General features: G+C 34.1%; 1 protein-coding gene and 1 non-coding gene across 2 annotated transcripts in view; one reads left to right on the forward strand and one right to left on the reverse strand.

The window, feature by feature from the left end:
• Positions 1–13,044, forward strand: part of LOC134791986 (centaurin-gamma-1A) — a 478,516-nt gene that overhangs the window by 336,665 nt on the left and 128,807 nt on the right. The gene's annotated exons all lie outside the window — the stretch shown is intronic.
• Positions 1,960–2,031, reverse strand: Trnah-gug (transfer RNA histidin (anticodon GUG)). Its single transcript has one exon. It is a non-coding gene; the product is annotated as a tRNA-His (tRNA).

A 13,044-nucleotide genomic window follows, 5' to 3' on the forward strand; every position in this document is an offset into this window, starting at 1 on the left:
GGCTGAATAAAAATGCACTATTACGTGAAAAGAAATGGCCCTCCCAGCGGATTGCAGATGCGCTACCGATTTCATTATGGCCCCTGTACACAATGGGCCAGCGCCGGCCAGTCCAAGGGACGCAGCCATACGGTAGAATGAGATAGCAATATCACTTGCTCCCTCTAGCGCATAAATGCGTCCTCCAGACTGGCCCACGCTGGGCCATTGTGTACAGGGGCCTTTACAATAGAGTAGCCATTAAAAAGTAGGTAATATAGGTACAGGCGTATTCGAATTTTAGTTATTCTATCTATTTCCGATATGATACTGATATGTCAGTGTCAAAATTGACTTGTCTTCAACCAAAACCACAACTATAATGTATGAAACAGTCATTTTTTTTTCTCGTGATTTCGTGGTTGGTTCTATAGTAAAAGTTGCTCAGTATGACTTTTAAATTCACATCGCAAAATATTGCAGGTCATTAAAAAAACAGGCTGTAAATGTAATGTAGGTAAGTATATAACTTTGGGCCCATAAGTAGTTATAGGTAGGAGGTAAACAATATTAATTATTTCCTTAATTTGGAGCAAATTATTAGGGCCCATAAGTAGGAGGTAAACAATATTAATTATATCCTTAATTTGGAGCAAATATTGGAGCAAAGTAATTTTACGGTAATAAACGGTTGCAATTTTCTACTCAGATCATTAACTGTACGATTGATGCTTATTAATGTGTCTTAATTAAATGCTAATAATTTCATTACAGCAAAAACTGCAATGATGCATCGACTTTATCTAGTATCACTCCATATTTGTTCATTGAGAGTAACCTACCTACTGACATGCATGAGTAGTGAGTACTATAATACAAAACCGCACCAAGAGAAACTGTATTATTTTAGCTTTTTTTTTCACGATAAAAGTATGTATGTCCGGTTCCGGTATGTATGTAGGTTCGGTTTATGACTTAGTTTCGGCAGAATTACTTACCGAAACTTTTAAAGACGTGTTAAAAAATGTTGAAAAAATATCAGTGACATTTCTTTTTAGCTGTGCCTATATACATTTGGCGACTTTTAGGTACTAAAAGTGCCCAAAATCTGTTAAACTCATAGGTGTGTGTTTCATACCTATGTGTTTTGTGTTGTCACAAATTTAATTGTTAGTATAACGCGTATACATTTGGCTACACAAAGGATTTTCACAAAAACGTATTTTAAGGCAAAGTTAGCAAGTCTAACCATAACGGTAATCAATAAAACCAACAGCGATAAATAAAACAAATATTTATACCTCAGACGCGTAATGGAATGCATAATTAGATGCATTCCATTACGCATTCGAGGTTCCATCCATTTGTTGTAAACAAATCATTACGTAGCAAAGCACACGGCGTCGGATGCACGCGGAAAACAAAACAAACGAGCTTTAACGACTACCAGCGACATCTATGTAGCACATATTCAACTTAGCCTTTTTAGGAACGAAGAAATGTTCGGTTCATGTCGTTCGTTATCCCTGCGCTAGATGGCGTTATAAACAATGTTAGTGGAATAGTTCAGCTACTGGCCGCTAGATGGATGCTAAATTAATTGTGATGGTTATTTAATATTGATTTAATGTAAAAATAAAATTAATTTCAGTAGAAACATCATATTGGAAACATTATATTGAAATATTTTCTATAAGTTATTTACTGATATAGCCAAATCTTTTATCCTAGTGCCATGTATGCCTTGTAAATTTGGACAAAATTCGTAGTTTTTTTACACTTTGTTTTCTCTTAAATTTTTGAAAATAAAACAGATCCTAGCACATCATATAATAAGTTATTAATAAAAAAGAAATGAAGACAATAAAAAATCAATACATAACCGAGTCAGTGAATAAGTAAAAAACAAAATAAAAAAACATATGATGACATCATTAAAAAATGCAAAAAGAATGCCCCGCCATGACAGTGTTTTTGCACTGCCGTGACCAGGATTCGAACCTGGGTTACTACGGCCACAACGTAGGGTCCTAACCACTAGACGATCACGGCTATCGAGGCGATGAGAGTCGGCGCGAAATTTCGAGTCACCTTCGGCAACGTTGCACAAGTCTGCCCTTAGTCGAATTATGTAAAAGGGAAGTTATGTTTTTAGTATTGCTTTATGAAACTACCTTTTGATAAGAAGTTCGTGACCAGTTACATAAAATGATTAATCAGTATTACCAAGTATTACTGACTGCCGGTGTCGAGGTAAATATATATTATTATTATTTTTGCGATTTTCTTTTTTTTAATTTGATACCGTGGATAGCTTTTATCAAACGAACGATATTCATTAAAAATACGATTAAAACGGTATATCAACGGTATATACATATAGTAGGTATTTATAATTAGATTCGATCACGTTAGTTCGAAAATATTGCCTTGCAACACATTTTAGTAGAGAAAACTAATTAATATAATACATACATTAAATACTTAGGTACTCGTAATATACATAATTGATTCTCATCTCGTTAAGAAATTAAGTAATATAAAATTATAAAACTTCAAACCTCTAAATTCGAGATTATCTAGACTTTCCTTTGACTTTTCGCTAGGGACTTTCAAATTTCCTCAAACTTTAAAACAGGAGAGTTAGAAAGCCAAATATTGATAGAATAACTAGAAGTAACTACCAGCTATCAGGTATACCTACTTAACTACGTTTCGTTTAAAAATATTTAAGTATTATCTTGCAAGAAAAACATTCTAATTAGAATCATAGCAAAGTATATACCTAAGTATATAATATTATATAGCTAACCGAATTAAGATAGAGTTTTTAAGAGCTGGACCTCGTAAATACGAATTTATTTTACTTAATAATTTCTGAATCGTTGTTCTCGTATTAATAGTATTTTGCATGTGTACGGTGAAATAACGCGTAAAAAACCGGACAAGTGCGAGTCGGACTCGCCCACCGAGGGTTCCGTACTTTTTAGTATTTGTTGTCATAGCGGCAACAGAAATACATCATCTGTGAAAATTTCAACTGCCTAGCTATCACGGTTCATGAGATACAGCCTGGTGACAGACGGACGGACGGACAGCTGAGTCTTAGTAATTAGGGTCCCGTTTTTACCCTTTGGGTACGGAACCCTAAAAAGACACTATCAGCAGCATTACATGAGTACCCTCCATCTCCACTAAGAATCATCATACCAAATCTAACTCATTCAATTCACATGATACAAGTTTAAGGTCAACTTAATAAAAACCTTGTAAACCGACTAACACGCTAATAAAATTCGTTTCAATCATACATAATCATGTCTTTGTATGTCATACAAAGATCTTACAAGCCATCTCGAACCAGAACGTAACAATGTGGGTTTCCATTTATGCGCACCCTCCGTTTGGCAAACTGTAACAGGCGGGCTTATGGTCTGGTTCTGCTGGTTAAGAGAAGAACCGTGTATCTGACACAGTTAGTTAGTGCTTCTGGACATTTTCCGCAAATCGACAACCACTATGCCCATTTTGCGTGAAACGAGGTAGCGCTGCTCGAACCACCCCAGCTCCTCCATGAAGCCTAGCAATGTTTTCAGGTTGCTAACTGCCTCTTTTAGTGTGCACGGAGTACCTAGGTATTTGCTCCTGTATTATTTGCTCGTGTATCTGACACAGCTGTGTCAATCATGTGTATCTCTAATAATTGCTAGTCTGTAAGCTGTTATATTACGTAGATTTTGTAAAAAAATGCTTAATTTCAGCTGTTATTTCGTCCAATGTCCAATGGTGATGATTTAACCAAAGCTTTTTTAACATCTCTTTTTCTCTACATTGCCAGCGTGTAATGGTGCCAAAATGATTCCTTTCTTCAGATGATTCTTCTGCTAAATGTTGCTGGAAACGGTACTGTGCATGTACAGTCACCTGCAATAATATGTTACACATCGAAGGTCGCAAAAATCTGACACGATCTTATTTGTAGAGCCGTAAGAGCGTGTCACATATTTTTACAGCCTTCAAAGAGTAGCATCATTGCAGGTGACTGTACTAAAATCTTAAAACTGCAGTTACAAAACTAAAAAATTTTTTTATATGTAGGTAGTCATATACATATCTACGTGTTCATAGTCGTTTTGATTTTGCCTTATTGGCTTTAAATTTGTTTTTTCCAATTAGGATCATGTAATTCTTATTAGAATTTATTATTCTTCCATTTTCACAATTCGTTCGCTTATTATAATTATATTTGGCATAAAAATATATAAAATAATATAAATATATTCTAGTCTTCAAAAATGTCACATACCCCTTTTCAATCAGCGCGTAACATGTTTATTCCACGCTCTAATCCAATTTGACCATAAAAACGATCATTATGTACCATACGACCGGACGGCAAACACTTGCTTCCCGGCCGAGGCCAGAAATCTGCACAAGCCCCTTGTTGGCTTGAAAAGATTGAATTGCTTTTAACGATGGTTTCATTGATAAATCGGGTTTTAAAGATGGTTACGATTAAAGTGATATATTTAAAAGTTTAATTCAAATTGACGATATGAACGTGTGCGAAAGATCGAAATTAGTTTTTATCGGAAAAGTATACAATCCGTTAAACAATACACTCTTTTTTTGGGCAGTCGTGTAAAAAGTACAGACAGCAATAATTTCAATAAGTATCTAAAGTATAGTAAGTAAAGTATCTGCCACCCTGGCATGATTTCTAAATAGACATATACCTCTTAACAGTTTACGTTCTCATTTATAATGATAATCCTCACTTCTGTTCAAGTCGGTCCAAAGTTATATATAATTTAGACGGACTCTAGAAGCGAAAGTAATACATAATCATGAGAATAATAGCTCTAAAAAGGTGGACCAACCACCAACGAACTAAGAACCAAGTCGGTAACAACAGTCTTCAGCATCCCCCATAGCAACGTAATGAACAATCACCATTGCCGGCCTTGAGACCCTGACCTATTGTGCCAACCCTAACAATGATCTGTGCGTCAATGAACGCATTCTGTGAGGCCTGAGGCTGGGATTAGGGCTGTCGCGTTTTTTTTTGGGATTACTAAATCGGTATTATTTGGTTTGGCCGGAAATGTAATGGTAATGTAATACAGTAAGTAAGTGAGAGGAAGATAGCTGAAAAAAACCTACTCTGTTAATCATTATTTGTAAACAGGAAGTGAAACAATCATCTAGCTTTTTAGCTACAGCTACAGATATACCTACTGCCGTATTCGAACTTCAAGATATTCACAAGAGACGACACGTAGGTACTAGATCCATTTTAGATACGTTATAGGTTAGATATCAACTAGTTCTCTTTTGCAGCGCAATTCGGGCAACCAATGTCACTTTTACGTTAGATAGAGTAAGATATCTATTAGATGTGAATTGGATCTCTAAATCATATCCTGTGGAAATCGTTCAACAGTATCTCCAGAATCGCGCAAATGTCAAATTTGACAGGTTAGATCTTAAACATATCGTTATCGTATCTTGGTGATGTCTAAAAGATGTCTAATAGATGTCTATTTCAAAATCCGAATCGGGCCCCTAGTGCATAATTGTTTCCCATCGTATTTTCTCGGAAACGTTCGTATTTGTCATGCTACTTCAGTCGACCTCAGTACTTTTTGTACCGCGACTGACTGAAATACCAAGACACGTTGTACATGTCCGTAAAAATACGATGGAAAATAAGTATGCACAACATCTGTAGTGTTCATTCTTATCATAATTCAGTTTCTTTGTTTTTCCGCAAAAATGAGAAATCCCTTTTGATATAACACTTTAAACTCTCGCGTTTTGTACACATATTTAATATATAAGGTAAAAACAATTAAATAATATCGCGGTAGACCCGTTTGTGTAATTAAATCCCTCTTGATATTTAGCGTGCTTTGGTGGAATTATAATCATTTCCAGGCTAACTTGAATACTTAGAACAAAGATTTTAAACCTCAAATTTTCATAGAAATTTGACATCAATGTTGACATTGCCACACTCTGTCATTCATCAGAGTTAGTTTGGGCTTAGTTAACGTGAAAACAATACATATTTATGTCCATATGAACTGGTATCTCGGGATCTCAAACCATAGATCAAAGGTAGGTTATCTAAGGCATTTGTCAAATTGTGCACGAAATGTAATTGTTTACGTCATTCTAGTAACCTTTTGTTAAAACAAAGATGTATTGTCAAAGATAAAACGATCATTAAGTAATTCAGTACCTACTTTGCGTGATATCTGTAATTGTTTTCGAATATCTGCCGATTGAATCTTGTATTAAAATAATAGTGTGGTTTGATTGCAATCTGTAATAGACATTTCATTATTAATCCAATTAGAAGCCCTTAAAATTAAATTCGTAATTTGTGTTATTGCTTTACAATGTGAATTCAGTGGTATCTACATGCTCAGTTTCAAGATGAAATACGTTTTTAACATATTTCAAGTGAATAATTATACTTTCTCGAAGACTCATAAACTCATAATGGTTATAGGTAAGTACTAAATTAGGTTATAAATAAAGTAGGTTATAAATTAAAAACTTTACGCCGTTTGTATTGGCAAAAAACCAAAAATAAATTCAATATTTTTTATAGTTCCTCTGTATGATCAGAAGGATTTTTTCTGAGTGAGTTATTTTTATTTTCGGAAATCAGATTATACTTGATTCTGCTCTGTAAAACGCGCTTTTTGTTCAAATATACAAAGTAAATACACATGTTATTCCTAAACAAATATGTATGCTATCCGAACAATGATTTATAGTCCAAATATTGGCTCTCCGCGTTACCCTAACTTTAAACATTTTACGAGTAGAAAAATAGTGCGATATATTTCGTTTGTGGATTAGATTTCACTCTTAACAATAGATTTTAAATTTATCAAACTATATCGGAAACGATTAATCTGAACCACTTTTTTAACCATTTCAATGCTTAATCTAAAATCGAACGTTTTATTCTTGAAAATATCGCAAATCAAATATTCCACATTCGTGAACTAGTAACATCAGAGTCATCTATTATTTCCGTGGATGGCCCATATTTTTCTCTTCAAGTACAAAGACCCTCGTTTCTACAAGATTTAGGAGAGCAAATTCACTATTCTCTTTTGTTGAAATAACGCTCATAACACTTTGTGCAATCTTCAACCGTATACCACCGCAATACGATGCATTAAAACTTTTGAATATATTTAGCGAGACATCTTAAATTTAAAATTATTGGGCGTTTGTGTGAATATTATACGCCAGCAATGTTTTCTCCGACAAAAGTACTCTTTTCATAAACATTTGACGAGATGACAGTTATTTTATTAATCTTTTGACGCTATAAACTAGACGGACGGCTCAAATATACGTTGTTTATAGATAACAAGACTATCGAAGACTATTATTTGATGTTTATTTATTGCAAAATGAGGGGAGAGGTATCATAAAGTCTAAGGCATGTCAATTAAAAAATCTGGACATCGTCCACACATTGTGATTTAGGGATCTAAATGTTAGGCAATTTTTCACGTCTATTTGATTCTTTTAACTTTGCGGATTCGCCCTAAATTTTTCAATCTTTTCCCCAAATATGATATTGTATTTCGTCCGTCAAAAAATCGACGTGCTCCATCAAAGTTAGATTGGCAACAGAAATATCCGTGAGAAAAATTGCACGTTGCTTTCTTCATTGCATTTAGTGCATTTTCGGCATTGCAACTTGACTGACGGCCCATCACCGTCAATGGCGTGACAATGACGTCTACGAAAGGGTTCAGGAGGTCAACAATAACTTCTCATAACAATGTTGCACAATGACTGAGCGTTTTGCTTATCTGCAAGAACCATTGTCGTATCGTTTGATCGTTGAGCAAGTTCTACATTCGCATTGTCATAATCAGATTGCGTTTGCCCGATAAGATTATAACAGCGATTATAGAATAGTTTTTAATATTTAACTAATAGATTATAAATCTTCGCTCGTGCAGAAATTCACCTTGTAGATAATCTCGTTAATGTCATTTACATTTCTTTGAATACTGCCATTGTTAGTTTCTTTACTTCTTTGAAGGTCAAATGTCATTCTTAACGCAACATGTTTTCTTAATTTAGTAGCTGTATTTTCATACTCGTTCTCGTTAACAATATAACAATAGATGTTTTGTAAAGAATCAACGTTTTCAAGTTCAACATAAGCCGTTGCATTTCACAAATTTTGAACTTGATGGGAACACAAATTTTTAAAACTCTCTTTTATTTTGTAAACCGGTTCTGCAACGCGGAAGCTAGTCTCACGAACTCCAGTTTCTTGTAAAACGTCTCTTTTCCCTTTTGAAACATCTGTCACTTTTGTTATTCTTGGCCGATCGGGCCTTTTGTTGCGTCCGTTGCAATTTGTGCTGCATCTTTTATGTTTCTGACCGGTCGGAATTAACATGTTGCTTTTAGTTTAGGATTGAATTCTGTATCCGCTTTTGTGGAAATTTTCTTGCGTTCGGATTTTATTACGCTTCGCTGGCTATTGGGATATTATTTTATCGTTAGCTTTCGAGAAACTCTTGAATTTACAATGGTCGTAAAGCTAGACTGCAGTTATACAAAAGCTAAGTTTTTTGGCTGAATATGTAATGCCTTTGACGTTTGTTTTATTTGTATGGGCAGGGAAAAATTATTTCAGTCGCTCTCCGCAAAAATACGGCTATTTTTTCTGAAGTCAGTGATATGGAAACCTTTCTATGTTAGCATGTTTAGGTGCTAACTCATGTTTAATAATACGTTTTCGTCTCTCACACTAGACCAGCATATATCATAACATGACACTTTCTCCTTTTCCTAACCAATTCATCGAATTAGGGTAACGACCCATAACCAAATCTTAGATGCGCAAAATTATACTAACCATAGACAATATTTTACGGGGAATAATTGAAACTGTGGCGATACGGGTCATAAATTCGTTGAACGCCTTTCATAGGGCGGGCAAAGGTGCTGAGATAAAAAAATAGTATTGTGAAAGTGCATACGCGCGTAGCGTGAAGATATTGTACTTATTAGGGAATTTGATTTATATTACTTATTGTTTTCACTTGAACTTTAGCTGCTTGTGCATTTTTATTTCATTGTTAATTTGGCTTCTGGCATAATTAGCAGAAGTGTGTAAGATAAAGTCAGTATCAAAATAAAGTTTCTAAGAAGTTTTATCTTGAGTACTATAAAATAAAATTAAACAAAATAAAACATTTGAAAATACGGATGGCATTTGTGACATTTGCTTATGATATATGAAATGCAATGTTCACTGATACAATCTACAATCTAGGATAAAATTTGTATGGTACCACCCTAGAAGTGTGTAAATCGATTCAGTACGAGTGAGCTATTAGTTCCAAAATATTTTCTTAAAATTATGACTAGAGATACTTACCCAGTTGTAATAATATCAAAAAATACTGTTAGCTAACCTACTGATGAAAGTCATATCATCAAGATATCGCGTAAGAAATTAAAAAATACATTTCAGTCATTTTTTAATATCAAACGTAAAACGAAAGAAAATATTCGAATTATTTTTCCACCTATCTAGTATGATATATTTTCAGCAACACGTTTAGTGCTATTTTAATTTATTCAAGCGAGGCGCTCGACCTTTACAGTGCCATTAGTTTTACGTCGAACTGAAGAATAATTACTTGGACTGAAGGTGCCTTTTCTAATAACACCTCATCGTTTTTATTTAAATCTTTTTCAACGGCATATTCCTACGATTTTATAATTAATTACGAATTAATTATAATTTAATTTACGCGTTTCAATGTGATTTCAATTCACTTCTGTTTTATCAAATTCATGTATGCACACTCGATTACAAAATTGTCTCTCGAGGTCCGCCCTTTGGATATCCGGTGCCACCCTTGCCAATTCCAACCAATAGCAAACCGTCTTAAATTCGCATCTTTATCTTCCTAACCCCTCGTATCTTGCACTTTATATTACTCACATAAAAAATAAACAAGAGGGTTGTATTACACCACCAACTTAAGTTATTCTGGTTTCCGAAAGTCCAACGTCACTGTCACGTACCGAATATAGTTTTCCTACAAGCCAAAATTGTCATATATAACTGCATTTTAAAGTTTGTTTGAAACTATAACGTTCCCAAATCGAATCGTTTTTTTCTAGTTTTGCTCTGTTTTATATTTATACCGGATTTGTGGTTTTTGAATGTGATATTTCAATTCGAATTAAAGTGATGTGAATGTATTTTTGGGTATAACGATTTTGTTTAGTCTTCTTTGATGCTTTTGTTGAATTTTTATTGCGTTTCCACAACTGTCCTGTTTTTGTCGTATTTATAAATAATCTTATCAACTATAAATAAATGTCTACGTTATTTCTGTAGCTAAATTTTACTAATGGCTTGTTCAATATCTGTAGGTACAGATTTAGTGCATAATTGTTTTACATCGTATTTTCTCGGAAACGTTCGTATTTGTCATGCTACTTCAGTCAGTACTTTTTATACCGAGATTAACCGAAATAGCAAGACACGTTCGTACGTTTCTGTGAAAATATGATGTAAAATACTTATTCACTACATCTGTAGTCCGTATTTGATCTGAATCTATACAGTAAGGTCAGTAAGTACCTATATTTATTGCCAATGAAAGAATTTTCAACGTTGCAATTGACACTTTGGGCCCGATTAGGATTTTGAAATAGACATCTATTAGATATCTTTTAGACATCACCAAGATACGATAACGATGTGTTTAAGATCTAACCTGTCAAATTTGACATTTACGCGATTCTGGAGATAATCTTGAACGATTTCCAGAGGATATGACTTAGAGATCCAATTCACATCTAATAGATATCTTACTCTATCTAACGTAAAAGTGACATTGGTTGCCCGAATTGCGCTGCAAAAGAGAACTAGTTGATATCTAAACTATAACGTATCTAGAATGGATCTAGTACGTGTCGTCTCTTGTGAATATCTCGAAGTTCGAATACGGCAGTATAGGTAATTATCGTGGACAAAATGTTATGTTTCGACAGTCAAGACATGAACTCATGAGTGTATAAAACTGTTCTACATTTTGTTATAATTTTGTTCCCATTTAATTAAACATATGCAAACCCCGTTAACCAAGCGACGCCCAAGCACCCTTCATTTGTTTTACATATTAAAGACGATACTATTATTTGCATTAACAAAATGTAACATAAAAACTATTAGTAGTAGATGCTTCAAGCAATTACGGTGCTTAATAACAAGCAATACTTCCTTGCATGAGTTGCATGTCTTTACTTTGATGAGTTGTTGGGACACCTGTTTTGTCTAGTTCTGTGTGCTACCTTCGCCCCTTCAAGTGTCAACTTACAAAAGACCCGTCACTTTCAATTAGTAAAAAATTCCAACTTCAAAATTTGATATCCTGTGACGTTGTTTACCTTCACTTTTATGTTAATTTCTAGAGCGGAAAAAAACTGTTTCATCAGTCGAAGCTTTGTTAGACAAGATGTGCAAGGATTATAGTTTCTAAATAGATTTTAATTGGACCCCTGAGGTTGGAGATTTTACAATTTTTTTGCTCTCAGTTTGACGTCCCGTCGTGTGACGGTTTGACGGATGGGTGCCATTTTGAAGATTAGTGGTTTCGGCAATTTGGACGTGGTCTTGAGGGAACCTAGGTGATTTGGGCGGTTAACTGCTTAACTGGCTGGTAGTTAGTGATAAGTGTTATTATGTACTTGAGTTAGTTAGTTTATAGACAGCAGTGGCAGGTTTAAAATTGATATTGTAAGCTTTTCAAGACTCATCACCCGTCTTTACTTTATCTCGGGATCATGGTGTCATTTGGAAGGCGTGCGTGGGACCGAAGCTAACACGTAGAGGCCCCTTGTATTGCAATAGACAATTGACTAAATGTGATGTGATCATCATTATTATTATGCATTGATACATATTTGAGCAGACAACTAGTATTGATTATGTGACCTCGGTTATTTTATGAATGAAGCAACGTATTATATTTTATATTATGAATATTCATTTGAAAAATGATATATTTTCAATGACAGATACTGATTTATATGATATTGAGGCACATCATAAAAAATATTGCTTTAACCATATACGCATGTTAGTGCAAACTCAATATATAAGAAAGCCGGTTAAACATAGCATTGTAATTAGGTATGCCATTTATAACAAGCATATTGCTAAAAAACTTAAGTACTTACTCTACGAGACCTCCGTGAGTCCGTGCACTTTAGTTAAGTAATACTTCATCAAAAATGCACGCTGCTGCTGCTAAATGCTGTCGTTAATCATACAAGTCTAGACTACGATCAATAGTCTAGGTATTCAAGATTAAGTAGGTACTCAACTAGCTCATTTCAAATGAGCTAGAGCTAACTGAGGTTTTCAAGCGAGTATTAAATGAAATTATCCCGTTACGGTTAAATTTTAAGTATTTTCATCAGTTGAAGTTTGTTACCACTCAGCTTCTTTTATTTCAGGGATAAATGATTTAATTAAGTAGGTACCTATTGTAAATCTTCAAATACCTAACATATTGGGTGTTTTTTTTTAAATATTATTTACATTTGTTAACATTAGTCACGAGTCACGACTTAGTATGCTGAAATTAAGTAAAAAAATATTAATAGTTAGTCTTATTTATAAATATTCGGTTCTTATATCACATCATTATCACTCACACAAGTATTATGTACCTACATATTTATTCCCGCTCTTTAAGCAAAAAAGCTACAATGACTTGTACAATAACAAAAATGTATCAGATTTAGTTGTTGCCAAATAAGATCAAAGCTTACCTAACGGTACTACAATTCATAAGAAAGATGAGTTTACAAAAATACAAATAAACATATTAAAGTCCAAAAAAAGGATGACTCAGTAAAGTCAGTGAAAGATTCCAGAAATCAATAAATCGACACGTATATAAAAGGCAATATCACGATCCATTACTGCAAATATCCAAAAATGTCAAAAAAGTATTCAAGAGCGTACAAAATTAATGACAG

This window comes from Cydia splendana, chromosome 7, assembly GCF_910591565.1.
Source record: "Cydia splendana chromosome 7, ilCydSple1.2, whole genome shotgun sequence".
In the NCBI taxonomy this organism is placed as follows: domain Eukaryota; kingdom Metazoa; phylum Arthropoda; class Insecta; order Lepidoptera; family Tortricidae; genus Cydia; species Cydia splendana.